Source organism: Anomalospiza imberbis, chromosome 18 (genome assembly GCF_031753505.1).
Source record: "Anomalospiza imberbis isolate Cuckoo-Finch-1a 21T00152 chromosome 18, ASM3175350v1, whole genome shotgun sequence".
Taxonomy (NCBI): Eukaryota; Metazoa; Chordata; class Aves; order Passeriformes; family Viduidae; genus Anomalospiza; species Anomalospiza imberbis.
Genome location: NC_089698.1, coordinates 13,285,804 through 13,300,336, shown reverse-complemented (window position 1 = coordinate 13,300,336; position 14,533 = coordinate 13,285,804). Strand labels below are relative to the sequence as shown.

Here is a 14,533-nt window from a genome sequence, read left to right as displayed (position 1 = left end):
TCAAGGGATTCTGCTTCAGACAGAGTCCTGTCTTGTCCTATTTTCCATTTTCCACCTCTGCTCCAGGAGCTGGTATCAGCTTGGAAAGCAATTTTCCTTTTAACCAGCACCCTGTTCCACCTTGCCTGTAATTGTATAATTAACAACTTAATCCATCACCTTTATATCCTCCATCCATCAGCGATTAAGCTGTGCCCATCCTTGCACAGGAGCTCTGCAGGGATCAGCCATGGCTGATGGAAGGCAAATGAATCTCCAGCTAGGAGAGGTGGCTGCAGAGACACCTGGAGCAGTGGAGCTGCTGTGGGGCTGCTTCCTGCACTTCATTACCCTGGAGACAATTATACCCATATCCAATCTGAGCTGAGTTCTCCCCTGTGGATATCTGTGTCTATACAAACTGAAAGTGGGGGAATTTAGGCAGATGTTCAGGAGAAATTCCTGCCTGGGAGGGTGGGAAGGCCCTGGCACAGGGTGCCCAGAGCAGCTGTGGCTGCCCCTGGATCCCTGGCAGTGCCCAAGGCCAGGCTGGACAGGGCTTGGAGCAGCCTGGGACAGTGGAAGTTGTTCCTGCGCAGGCAGGGGTGGCACTGGATGATTTTTCATGTCCCTTCCACCCAAACCACTCTGTGATTCTGTGTTTCAGTCATTTTATTCCAAAGTCCATTTTCTATCTGCTAAAATGAATCTGTTGACAAGACACTTCAATGACCCTAATCCTGCCCTGTTGTGATATCAAGCCACGCATCTGGAGCTGTGATTAACCCGCTCCAGTGCCTGTGGCACCAAAGAAAAGGTAATAAACTCCTTTTGATCCTGTGCTGCTCAGCTGGATAAAAAATCACTCCCAGGCTGTCTGCTATCCCTGGGGAATGTCCATTCCATCTTCACCCTCAGGAAGAGGAGCAGAGATGGGATTGGAGCTCTGCCACCCTGGGACAAGGAGCACACAGAGACAGGCAGACACAACAGGCATCACAGCTCCAGCACAGAGGGATGTTTATATACAATTATTTTATACACAGTGCTTTACATAGAAGGGTTTTGACCATTCTATTAATGAGGCCGGTCTGGAATTATCAGATCATTTGCACTATCAGGCTGTCAAAACATTAATTACAGTCCCAGAGTATTTTTAGCTCCATATGTGCTGCCTGTTCCCTTTTGCCCACAGCAGGGCCTGGAGTGTGACACCCACAGCCAAAGACTTGGGAGTTCAGTTCCTCCCTGCTTTGCTCTCCTGCTCGGAGTTCTGGGCCCTCCCCAGAGGAGTTGAAGGAATGAAAGCCCAGAAGTGATTCTGGGACCAGGAGGGGACTGCAGAGGTTTGTAAATCACAATTGTGGCAGAGCTGGCTCAGGGTGACAATTTCTCAGCCACTGGTGGCAGTGAGAGGCTCCTGTTGCAGGGATGAACTGGGAGCTGGGATCTGCCTGTGATCCCTTTGGGATCCCCACACAAGAGGGGTCTCTTCCAGGGATGAACTGGGAGCTGGGATCTGTCCATGATCCCTTTGGGATCCCCACACAAGGAGGGGTCTCCAGGCTCCTGCCACCCTCAGCTGGACAGGGACCAGAGGAGAGGGGACTGGGAGACGCTCTGGGATTGTCCCTGATGTTCCAGGCAGGAGGCAAAGGAACCTTTGCCGTGCTGTGAAATTCCTGAAGATCCTGGGTGGATCCTGTCCACCCCATCACAGGATTAAGAGCAGGGCAGAGGGTTTGAAGCAGTTCCCTGAGGCTCAGTTTAAAATCCATGGGAAAACCAGGCTCCTCTAGGCCTGACCTTGTCTGAGCTGGCTGAGACTGGGATAAATCTCCTTTGTTTTTATGTGCAGGAATCCAAGTGAGTTTTGTGTAGAGAGAGTTGTGACTTTAGTGCCGAAATGGGGACAAAACCATTCCCACCATGAGCCATTGAGACCCTTGGTCACCCTCCCTGAGCCCCCTGCGGAGGTCCTGTCTTTCCCAACCCACTCAGCCCTTGGCCAGAGGACTGAGGATGGATTTGTTCCTGTGTTAGAAGTGTCCCCATGCCTGGCTGGATGTGTTACCCTCACCCTGCTCTGGTGGTTTCAGGATTAGTTGCCCCCGATCAAGAGAGCAAGAACAGCACGAGGGGAGCTCAGTTACCTGCCAGCACTCAAAGTATTCCCAAGTTCCCATCAATTTGCCCATTTAATTAAAGAACAGGGATCTCCATCTCTTCCAGATTTCTCCATCAGGTGATGCATGTGGGAATTCAGAACACACTATTTTGGGAGTCGAACTGCGCAATGCTGCTCATTAAAAAAATAGAGCAAGTTGTGATTGTCTCCTTTATTTTAGAATGAGGAAAAATGCCACCCAAAAGGCCGGGAACATGAACATTTTGGGGATAAATGTGGATGTGACGTGTGTCTTGCTATATTGAGCCAGACACGAGGTGGCAACAGGGGCCATTTCAGCCCAAAGATGTTCAGTCCTCAGTCCCAGGGTCTGGCAGACCCTGGGAAACGCATCCCAAGGGCTCAGCCTGTCCTGCTCCTGGAGTCCTTGGAGGGTTGGTGACCTGCAAGGTGGAGCTTAGGTCCTGTCCCTGCTGGCAGCAATCCAACTGCAGTGCGATGAAAAGTTTGGGGGCACAGGGTAAGAAGGATTTAATGCTGTTGGAGAATATTCAAAGGAGGGGCAGGAGGGTGGGGAAGGGTCTCCAGGGGAAGCTGAGGCTGAGGGCACTTGGAATGTTCAGCTGGAGCAGAGGACACTGAGGGGAGACTCATTGGGGGCAGCTCCCATCTCTGCTCTGGGACAGGGACAGCACCCAGGGAACAGCTGGAGCTGGGCCAGGGCAAGCTCAGGCTGGAGATCAGGAAAGGTTCTTCCCCCAGAGGGTGCTGGGCACTGCCCAGGCTCCCCAGGGAATGGGCACGGCCCCGAGGCTGCCAGAGCTCCAGGAGCCTTTGGACAGTGCTGCCAGGGATGCCCAGGGTGAGATTTTTGGGGGGTCTGGGCAGGACCAGGAGCTGGGCTGGATGATCCTGTGGGTCCCTTCCAGCTCAGGAGGTTCCAGGATTCTAAAACAATGTAGCTGAAGGAAATGGGGATCCCTCTAAGGCTCAAGTTTACCCAGACCTGGGCTGTTCACTATTTCCAGAAGTATTTAATGCACAGATTATTTGAAATATGGAATCTGTTCTTCCACTTACTGAGCAGCAGCTCATGGATTTGGGCACCAGAGTCCAGCAAGACCAGCTTGGAGAAATGAGAAGAAAATGAAATCCCAGCTGGCAGGAGCCCAGCCCTGCTGTGCAGCCAGACAGATTCAGGGTGCACAGAAGGCCCTGCCTGAGCGTGTTGGTAATAGAAACAAGAAAAGAATGTGATAAGGAGAAGCTGAGAAGGGATAAAAATGAGCCATGGAAAGGGAGGTTTTTGTTATTTTGTCAAGGAACAAAAACTTGAGGAAGTGAGAAATCTCAGGGAGGAATAATAGCCATGGCACCAGACAAGCTAATAAATGTCTGATGAACAATGCAGCTCCAGCCAGGAGCAGACAGGAGATGGAGACTATTTTCAATTCAAAACAAAAAAAGCAGGAATAAGGGAATAAATAGTTACACTGGAGGGCAAAACTCCGGCAGCCACATGGAGCTCTGGAAGTGGAAAAGTTCCCCTATTATTTAAAGGAAATTGTTGGACATGTAATTTCACCGCTGAGGTAAAAGTGATTTGGAGAAGCAAATCTAATTCCAGACAAATATCCCTGACTGCACAGAGAGTTAAACTGCCCTTGGAAGCAGATCCTGCCATGGCAAGACAGGAATTTTCTCCAGGCTGTCCTCAGTGTCCCCTACGCAGAGCTGTGACCAAGACACAGCTGTCACAGCACAGGACATGGCCACCGACATCTGAGGCCACCAAACATTCCAGAAGGAATTCAGATGCCCATTCTGCTTGATGCCACTGATTTTCCAGATGACACAGCCACAGCAGGAACAGCTCAGGCATCTGGGATTCCTTGGGAAGAGATTTACCCAGTGAGTCCAGCTCCTCCGTGGGCAGATTTCTGAAGGATCTGCCAACCCAAAGCATTGCTCAGCTTTGCTATGGCACCAGTGACCTGTCCAGCACATACTGGGATGCAGAACCAGCTGGGATCTAACTAGAAAAGTTTTCCCAGAGCAGCTGGGGCTGCACCTGGATCCCTGGCTGTGTCCAAGGTCAGGTTGGACGGAGCTTGGAGCAACCTGGGATAGTGGAAGGTGTCCCTGACTGGCAGGGGTGGGACTGGATGATTTTTAACCTCCCTTCCAACCCAAATCATTCCATGATTCTGTGATGTTCCTATAACACCAGCATGTGGGAGAAATAGGAATTATTTCAAGCACAATTTTAAAAAAATGAACTCATGCATAAAGCAGTTTTTCCACAAGGAAGCCACAAACCCTGAGGTGCTGTCACCCAAGAGGTCCCTAAACACAGGAAAACCCTGGAGCAGGAGGGTGGCCAGTGCTCCCAGGGAATACAGGGACACCCAGAAATGAGGGAGAAGGGATCTGTCACATTCCAAACCAAATGTAGGGCAGGATTGTGCAGGTGGGGCCCAGCAGAGAAGGAAAAGGTAGGGATAGGTCCCAGTTCATCCCACGAGACAGCTGGAACAGCTGCTTCACGAGGAGGAACTGAGGAGACTTCAGCTGGATTCCTGATATTCCTGTGGAAATGGGGCAGAGGGAGCAGCAGGGAGAAAATCAGGGGAAGGGAGTGGCTGATGTCTGGATGGTTTGCCTGAGCAAAGATGTTCCCCACCCCCAGGCCTGGGCCCTGGGCCCTGTCCTGCAGAGCTCTGCTCCCAGACAAAAAATTCCAAGGATGAATCTTGATAAAACTGTTTAGATTGGGTTTTCTTTGGTGGTGTTTTTTTTGTTTGTTTTGTTTTGGTGTGTTTTTTTTTTTTTTTGTTGGTTTTTTTTTTGTTTTTTTGTTTTTTTGTTTTGTTTTTTTTTTTTTTGTTTTGTTTTTTTTTTTTGTCCCAATGATTTCCTTTCACCTCAAGTGCCCATAAATGAGTGGCCAAGTCTGATTTCCTCACCTAAATCCCCCTTCCAAGGGTGATCCCTGTGCCCCATCCCTCCCCTCTGGCTGGAGGATGTTTTCCCTGCTTCCTGCACAAATGGCAGGACACAGATGGTGCCTCCAAGGCCTGGCCATCATGAGAGAGGGAATTTGGGGTTTTCTTGGCAACAGTGAACCCATTTGGGGACACAGGATTACCCTTTGCTCATAGAAGGTGCCTCCAAGGCCTGGCCTTCATGAGATATGAGATTTGGGGTTTCTTTGGCAGGATTGAGCCCACCTGAGGACAGAGGATTTACCAGAGGACAGAGGATTTTTCCCTTTTTCCAGCTGCACCAGCCCCTGCGGCTGCTCACCCATAAAACAGCCCCAGCAGCAGAACCCCACCCTCTGAAGGCCCAAAATCTGCTGAAAGACCTGTGGCACACCAAAGGTCTGCTCTTGGAAACCAGGACTTGTGGGCATGGCTGGATCAACCTGGCCACTGCATCAGGGAAAGAAAGATTTCCAAGTTATCCATTAAAAAGGCAGGACATGGGAAGTGCAGGACTTTTGAGCAATGGAGCTGCCAGGAGAGTCAGGGAGATAGTCCTGAGATTTATGAACAGAATGTGCTCCCCAACTCCTGCTACAGCTTTGGAACTTGTGGGAAGTCTTATTTATCAACCCCGGGGAAAGGACAAATGTAGGAACAGGCCATGACAGATAATAATTCAACGTACTGGGTGAATCTCCAGCGAGTGGCATTTTTCATTTCACTCCTATGTTTGCAGAGAATTTGGCACTGGTGTTGTTTTCATTTAATTTCTCTGTTTGTAAGAGCTCTGCCCATTCATTTTGGCTGGAATCTGATAAGCAAAGCGAAGGGAAGACAAGGCACATGTTGTTCTTGAGGCAGGGAAGCTGAAAAGAAAATAGATTTTTATTATCAACTCAAATATTGACTGGGTGTCGCGACGAGGGAGGGAGGGAAAACTTGCTTCAGAGTTAACCTCAGAAGAATCCAAGAATCCCAGGCTGTTTCTGGAAAGTCTTTATCTACTGGCTTCTTGCTTTGATAAATAAAGTGTCAAACTGGGAAATGGAAACTGCGTTGTGCAAATGTCACTGGTGTGAGAGGGGAGATGCAGAGGCACACTCATGAAAAAGGGGGATGGTTTGGCGCTGAAGAAGGGTAAATTTTGTTTGGATTTTGGGAAGGAATTGTTCCCTGGCAGGGTGGGCAGGCCCTGGCACAGGGTGCCCAGAGCAGCTGTGGCTGCCTCTGGATCCTTGGAAGTGTCCAAGGCCAGGTTGGATGGGGCTTGGAGCAGCCTGGGACAGTGGAAAGTGTCCCTGAGAAGAGCTTTAAGGTCCCTCCTAACCCAACCCAACCCAACCGATTCCAGGATTCCATGATTCTCTGTGACATGGTCACACACCTACAAGAGCCATCGCTCATGGATGGAGCCCAAGGACTGCTCAGGGTTGGTTAAATTTGGGACACAGCAGGGCAGGGACACAGAGCAGTCCCAGGGCTGTGAGTGGTGGCAGAGGGATGTTGGTGTGGGTGGAAAAGCAGTCATAGAGCCATGGAATAATGGAATATTGGAACCATGGAATAATGGAACCATGGAACCAAGGAATCATGGAATAATGAACCAAGGAATCATGGAGTCGTGGAATCATAGAATCATGGAATAATGGAGTCATGGAATCATGGTATCTTGGAATCTTGGAATCCTGGAACCATGGAATCATGGAATCTTGGAATAAAGGAATCACGGAATCTTGGAATCCTGGAACCATAGAATAATGGAATCATGGAATCATGGAATCTTGGAATAATGGAGTCTTGGAATCATGGAATCATGGAGTCATGGAATCATGGAATCATGGAGTCATAGAATCATGGAGTCATGGAACCAAGGTTGGAAAAATCCTTTGAACTCCTGCAGTCCAACCCTTCCCCCAGCACTGCCAAGGCCACCCATGCCCCCAGGTGCCAGGTCTGTGTGGGTCTTGGACACTTCCAGGAATGGTGGGGATTCCAACACTTCCCTGTGACGGGCAGGAGTAAGGAAATGGCCATGGCAGCATTCCATGGATCTGGAAAGTGCCAGGCAAGGACATGGCTGCAGGGGTTGGGGTGTAAAGGCTGTAGGAGCTCAGAGGGATGGAGAGAAGGAGGCACTTAAGGGCTCCCTGCTTTCCTTCTTCTACCTTTCCATAAAAGAAAGGCACAGAATAATAAATTTTCCTTCTGAGCCAGCCAGGAACAACCCTGGAGTCCCTCCCCAAATCTTCCTTCTTTGCAAAGTGATAAAAAACTGGGACAGAGGAGCTGCAGCCTGTCAGGCATTGCCAGATCCAGTTCTGGCTGATGCCTGACACAGATTCCACCAGGAATTCCCATCCAACCTCTTAGCTCGGACCTCCAGGGGCAGCCATGGGTGATTGGCAGGGCTGGGAATAAGGATGGGATGTCTGATGGAAAGGGAAGGGCTCTGCAGTTAGGAACTGGCTGAGAGAGACAGACAGGGAATGCCTGTCAAAGAGACCTTGATGGGAGCATTCCCACTAGGATAAAACATGGGCCATCCAGGTTATCCCATCCCCATGGAACCACTCGTGGCGTCTGCACAAAATTCAGGAGCTGCTTCTCTTTTGGGAGGTGGAAAATCATATCCAGTTGTCTGATCACTTCAGATTCGATCCATCCAAAGCGTATTTTCCACATTTCCAGTGGTGTGGGAGTGGGCACTGGGTTTGGCTGAATTAATTAACAATAATTTTTATCAGAAATGTGTTTTCTGTGCATATTATTTAAAATATTGGGGCAGCTCCTTGAAAACAGAGGGATTTTTATTCTCTTCCCCACACCCCCTTATTAAAAAAAAAAAAAAAAAAGAGAGAGAAGAAAGTTCTTAAAGGAAAAAGAAAGGAAAAGCAAATGGGAAAAATGAACCCTATTTCTGCTTTACCATTGGTTCCAAAGCCATTTCCACTGGAAAAACATGGAAAAGGAACATTTTGTTGGAAGGAAATCAGCTGGGATTCCAGGCATAGGCATAGGTTAAGGTGCAGAAGTATTTTTCTAAAACATTATTTTATTATTCCTTGCATTTTTCCTGTTTTTTCTAAAATAAGAAATAGCACTCAGGCTTTTATTTGGCTTTTTCCTGGTCAGAAGGCAAAAATCCGGCTTTCTCTTGAACATCTGCACCCCCCTTCTAATTTTCAGCCCAAACCAGTCATTTGCAAAGGTGACATTCTGCTCTCCAGCAGAATCCAGGGACAAATCCACTCCTTTGCATAGGAACAAAAAGCAGCCAGGGAATGTTTGATGGGAATTTCTTATCTGGGAAAGCCTTGGAGTAACATGGTGTGGGTGATGCTGGGATTATTCGTCACCAACCAGGCACTGGTGTTTGGTTGGCTGAGGAACACAGGCCCTAAAACCTTGGAATGTTTAAATTCCCAGGAGTGGCTGGGATTTGACCCTGCCATGAGGACATTTTGCTTGGCTATAACAGCTCTTGGATCTTCTGCCATCCCAAACTTTGTTGAAGTGGAGTTTAATTGAGTTTGGAGTGTGGTCTTGATGCCATCACAAATTAACTCACCCTGGACTGCAGGAATGTGGTTCTCCAAAAGTCCTGCATGATTTATGGAGCTCAGAGGAAAAGTGGGAATAAAATGTACCAGGTCATGAAGGGACAAATCAGCCTGTGGGGCTTTAGTTGTTCCTCCACATCCATAACTTCAGTTTTAACTGAATTCCATAACTTCATCCATAACTTCAGTTTTCCTCCCAGATTTCCCTCGGCCAGGCTGAGGCAGCCGGGATCTGCCCACAGGAATCCATTTGGCAGCTGGCAGGCCTCATTCCCACCATCCTGGAAGTGCCACCTGGCTCATCCCATGCCCTGGATCCACACACGGATCCCACTTGGAACTGGGCTGGCCTGAACCTGCCTTATCAATATGGAACAGTCCCAAGAACTGATGGGGGCAAAGCGATCAATAACAGCACCAAGAGGGGACAACAGAAAGGTTTGGACAGGAACATCCAAGTTTTCCATGGTTTTTTATGCTCATATCAGCAGAGATGGGAGATGTCTGATCTCAGCACCCACTCCAGGTGTAAATGGAAAAACATCCATAGGAGTGTGGGACTCCTTCCCAAGTTTCTGGAGCTGTATATGGATTTTTGATGCAGGAAGAATCTCTCCTTTGCAAATCTTTGTAGCTTCACTGCTGGAATAGAAACAAATCCAGGATGGATCCCTTTTATTTGTCAGGAAAAGGCAATGTTGAACCCATGGTGGGGCATTTCCTGTGCCCCTGCTTTGGACAAATTTCCCAGCTATTCCAAATCCACACCAATGAACCAAACAGAGGGAGCTGGTCCGTCATTAATCAGCCTCCAGATTTGCCTGGGGCTTGCTCTAATTGATTCTGAGCTGAGCTTCGATTCTCCAGGAGGGAAAAATAAAATCAAATTTCCAGCTTTAACTCCAGTGCATCAATTCAATTTCCAAGGGTTTTGGGGTTTGATTTCCTTGGACAATTTCCTGGCATTCTGGATTTGGAGCAGGAGCAGATTGCTGGAGTGATGCTCCGGAGGTGTGCAGGGACACATCTGCAGTCTGTACCCAGCTCCCTCCAGGGTGAAGCCTTGGAAAAAGGATTTTTATAAGTTATCCCTTAGAATCATGGAATTCTTCAGGTTGAAAAAGCCCTCTGTGATCACCAAGTCCAACCATCAGCATATTCCCCGCTAATCCCTGTCCCCAAGTGCCAAATCTACAGGGTTTTTGGCTCTTCCAGGAATGAGGACTCTACCACTGCCCTGGGCAGACTTTCCAGGGCTTGACCACCTCTGGCTCCATGATCAAGCACTCCTTAGAGCACTGCAGGGCTTCCCCAAAGTTCTGAAGGAATTTTTTTGGACTTTGGGTTGTTTAAATGTGCTGGAAATTGATTTGGAATTTAGGGGTTGTGAAGCTTCTTGTGGGTCCAAAGTTAGTGCCAGGGGAAATTCCCTGGAAAACAGGAAGGAGGAAGGGATCTTTAAAAAGGAAGGAGGTATCTTTAAAAGATACCTAAGAATGGGAGCTCCAAGGAAGGAAACTCCAGAAATTAGGTCAATTATTTCATGGGAAAAGGGTGCAAGCTAAAAAGAAAGAAAAAGAAGGAAGGAAGGAAGGAAGGAAGGAAGGAAGGAAGGAAGGAAGGAAGGAAGGAAGGAAGGAAGGAAGGAAGGAAGGAAGGAAGGAAGGAAGGAAGGAAGGAAGGAAGGAAGGAAGGAAGGAAGGAAGGAAGGAAGGAAGGAAGGAAGGAAGGAAGGAAGGAAGGAAGGAAGGAAGGAAGGAAGGAAGGAAGGAAGGAAGGAAGGAAGGAAGGAAGGAAGGAAGGAAGGAAGGAAGGAAGGAAGGAAGGAAGGAAGGAAGGAAGGAAGGAAGGAAGGAAGGAAGGAAGGAAGGAAGGAAGGAAGGAAGGAAGGAAGGAAGGAAGGAAGGAAGGAAGGAAGGAAGGAAGGAAGGAAGGAAGGAAGGAAGGAAGGAAGGAAGGAAGGAAGGAAGGAAGGAAGGAAGGAAGGAAGGAAGGAAAAAGTGAAAGAAAGAAAGAAAGAAAGAAAGAAAGAAAGAAAGAAAGAAAGAAAGAAAGAAAGAAAGAAAGAAAGAAAGAAAGAAAGAAAGAAAGAAAGAAAGAAAGAAAGAAAGAAAGAAAAAATTGAAAGAAAGAAAGAGAAAGATAGGAAGAAAGGAAGAAAGGAAGAAAGGAAGAAAGGAAGCAAGAAAGAGAATGAAAAATAGAAGAGGAAGGAAGGAAGGAAGAAAAGAAGGAAGGAAGGAAGGACCTTTTCCCCTCACCTGTTTTCTCCTTCTTTACTGCCTGTGCAGATTTTGGGAAATTATCAAGGAATATCTCCAGGTTTCTCAGCCAGAATGAGCCCGGCTGGGGACTCCAGTGAGTCCCAGTGATTCCCGTTCCATCTACTCTGCTTTTTCCTGCTGGAATCCCCATGGGATTCTGCTGTCCCCATTGCTGCCAGGCAGACCGGTGACCCCAGTGAGCATCACTGGGAATACTGGGAGCACTCAGCTCCCGAGGCAGGTGGAAAGAAAGCACAGCACCAGCAGCAAAGTCTCCTCTGGCTCCATTCATCCCATTCTGGATGTTTGCCCAAGTTCCCGAGGCTCTGGGAGCTGGGAGAGGGAAATTCCGCAAATGTTATTAAATAGGTTAGGATTTAAGAGGAGCTGGAGTTCGGAGTTAAAGCACAAATTTGGGATCAAGGCTCGGGAACATCCATTCAGCTGTTTCAAAACATAACTTTTGCTAACGGGGACAATAAAGCTTTCCTTAAAGTTCACATTTCTCTTCTTTTTCCTTAAATCTTCATCTTTTTCCTTGGCCTCTGAACATAAAATCCAACCATTTGCTCCTTTGCTGTGCCCGATTTTTTGTAATAAATGTCATCCAATTCACGCAAGAATTTCTCTCTGTCCCTAATTCTTCATCAAGAGCAGCAATTCTCTTCCTAAATCATGATCTGTGAGCATTTACCAGGAGCCTTTCCTGATTTGCCTCCCAGATCTCATAATTCCGGGCAAAATTGGAAGTGCTGAGCAGGAATGAAGCGTTATCAAGTCAGGATCAGACTATCTACAATGCCATTAGCCCAAACTGGATTAATTATTACTGGAAGTGCTAAAAGTACACATAGGGCTAAATGGATCATGGAATTTCATGGGTTAAGCAAAAAGGGGATTTGTCGCTGAGAAAAACTTTATTAATAAATAGTTAATTGAACCCAAAGTTGCTGAGGAGAGCTCTTGATGTAAAGATTTTCTATATTTTTATATAAACCACCATTCAATGAGTCCCTTGGAACTCCTGGCAGGACATCAGGAGCAGCACCACGTGGGAAGTGACCTCCTGCAGCAGGGAATGACCTGAGGGAGAGGAAGGGTACCAGGGATCCCAGGACTCTGTTCCACCAGTGGGAGGGACAGGAATATTGGGATATTGGCACTAATATGATAGAGAACTCCATGTGGGAGGCATCCACTAGACAGCCACTTCCATGGGATTTGCAAACTATGAAGGAAACACCTGAGCATCCTTGGGGGTTCATGGGGCACATTCCAATCCAGGTCAGCTCTGAGGATCCCCCAAAGTGGGAAAACCTCTCTGCTGTGACATCAGAAGGGGCTGGGACTTTGGGGGATGGATTGCTGTCACTGATGGAATCATGGAATTATTGAATATTCTCAGCAGGAAGGAACCTACAGGGATCATCAAAGTCCAGCTTTGCCCTGCCCAGACCCCCCAAAAATCTCACCCTGGGCATCCCTGGCAGTGCTGTCCAAAGGCTCCTGGAGCTCTGGCAGCCTCGGGGTCGTGCCCATTCCCTGGGGAGCCTGGGCAGTGCCCAGCATCCTCTGGGGGAAGAACCTTTCCTGATCTCCAGCCTGAGCCTGCCCTGGCCCAGCTCCAGCCATTCCCTGGGTGCTGTCCCTGTCCCAGAGCAGAGATGGGAGCTGCCCTCAGGAGGAGCTGCAGCCCCTGAGGAGTCTCCCCTCAGTCTCCTCTGCTCCATCTTAGCATCCCAAGTGCCCTCAGCCCCTCCAGACCCTTTCCCCTCCCCATGTCCCTCCTTTGGTCTCTCTCCAACAGCTTTAGACCCTTCTCTCCAGGTGGGGCTGTCCCAGCCCAGAGCAGAGCAGGACAATCCCCCCAGGACCTGGCTGTTCCTGGTGCCCCCAGGACAGGGATGTCCCTCCTGCCTCCAGGGCCCTGCTGACTCCACCGTCTCAGCTTTTGTTCCAGAGGATTTATGGTTCACACAACACAACAAGGAGCTGGATTTGGTCCATCCCTGCTGCACATTCCACCTGATCCTGCCTCAAATCCCAAAGCCTTCTCCACGGCTCCTCAGTTCCTCACTGTGCACAGGTCAGCTCTCACCACTCCCAGTTTCCCAACGTTCTCTCCTGCTGCAAGTTGGAGTTGCCTAGTCTCCTCAGGGTGTCTTCTCTTTGACCATTTCACCTTTCCTCAGCCTTACAGGTTCCCCTGGATTTTCCCTTCCTTCCAGTCCCTTCCCATAAACTTTGACTTCTGCTAATTTCTTTTTCCAGCAGCTGTAACTTTACCTACCCTGCATTTTTCTCTCCCAAAAAAGTGAAACTTCCTCTAAGTCTTTCAGGAACAGAGCAGCTGCTGTCATCCCAAAATTCTCGTGCTGGATCCACTCCCTACTCCCTCATCCTGCCGGACACAGCTTTGTTTTCCCACCTGGCTGACCTCCACCATCTCCTCCCCCTCCTTCCTCACCAGCAGCCACTGGTATCAATAATGATGAATTATGAATTGGCTTAATGCTATTAAATAATTTACTCCTGATTTTAGAGTCTTCCAGCAGCTTTTTGTAGACCAGTGCTTACCTAAGGAATTTAGTTTGGAATTCCTGAACGTTTGGTACTGTATTAATTAAAACAAAATAGAAAAATAAGCAAGAATGGAGAAGTTAATGGAATAACTTATGGTCGTTCTGTGGAAAGAATAACTCCCAACTGTCTGCAGTTAGGAAAGATGATTTAAAGTTTCATCTGGGAGAAATAATAGGATATAATGGAATCCACGGCAATAATCAGGGCCTTATCTCAAAATGTCAATCTTGCCTCATCTGCTATTCTGAGGAAGATGATTTTGTTATCAATAATAGAAGGAATTGGTCGCTCTCTTCAGAGTCTGGTTCATACCAGGCAGATTCTTCTCTGTCCAGTTATTCTGGAGTTATCACCAAAAATAAATCCCAGGGCTAAAATGGAAACAATTCCTTTAACCATCAATTAACTCCAGCAGTGTCTTTGGGGCTGGGAACACCACCTTGCTCTGGCCTGGCTCCCTCTGCACCCAGAGGGAAAGAGGGAAGACAGGGAGCCCATTTCAGGGGGAACGCAGGATCTTCCCTCCAGGGCAAACCCTCCACAGCCACTTCCACATAAAGAGCTGAAGCCTGAAAGAGGAAAGTTCTTCTTTTGTGTCATTTAACCAAATCCCACCGAATTATGGCAGAAAAATCCTCATCCCACTTTAGTCCTGCATTTGAAAACTGACCCAGGCAGACATTGTGAATATTAATTCATTAAAATGAATCCATTAAAATAAGCACACTTAGTTGCATTGTCCCAAATCCAACTGCACCTGTAGGATTTTGTCACAGTGACAGGTGATCCACAACCCCCTGGGTGACCTAGGAGCCAGCACTCAGGCATGTCCCATCCATGGCTCCTTTCTCTTAATTCCTAGATGCTCATGGTGGTCAGGAGCCGGGAGGCTATGGGACAATGCCACATCTATGTTCCTGGCAAGGAGGAACCCTCCAGAGGCCCTTAAATCTACATTTAGAGGTGCACAGGATATCCTGAATTGGGAGGGACCCACAGGGATCACTGATCCATCCCCCAGCCTGCCCAGAC

At 48.2% G+C, this 14,533-nt stretch overlaps 1 protein-coding gene and 1 long non-coding RNA gene across 4 annotated transcripts in view; one reads left to right on the top strand and one right to left on the bottom strand.

Moving 5' to 3' along the window:
• IQCD (IQ motif containing D) overlaps positions 1-14,533 on the bottom strand; it is a 542,296-nt gene that overhangs the window by 205,449 nt on the left and 322,314 nt on the right. The gene's annotated exons all lie outside the window — the stretch shown is intronic.
• LOC137484961 (uncharacterized) lies at positions 6,431-9,992 on the top strand. 2 transcript variants are annotated; one of them, XR_011005118.1, is made up of 3 exons: positions 6,431-6,580; positions 8,035-8,125; positions 9,155-9,992. It is a non-coding gene; the product is annotated as an uncharacterized lncRNA (long non-coding RNA). The 2 variants fall into 2 exon arrangements; XR_011005117.1 differs by lacking the exon at positions 6,431-6,580 and having other exon boundaries at positions 7,813-8,125.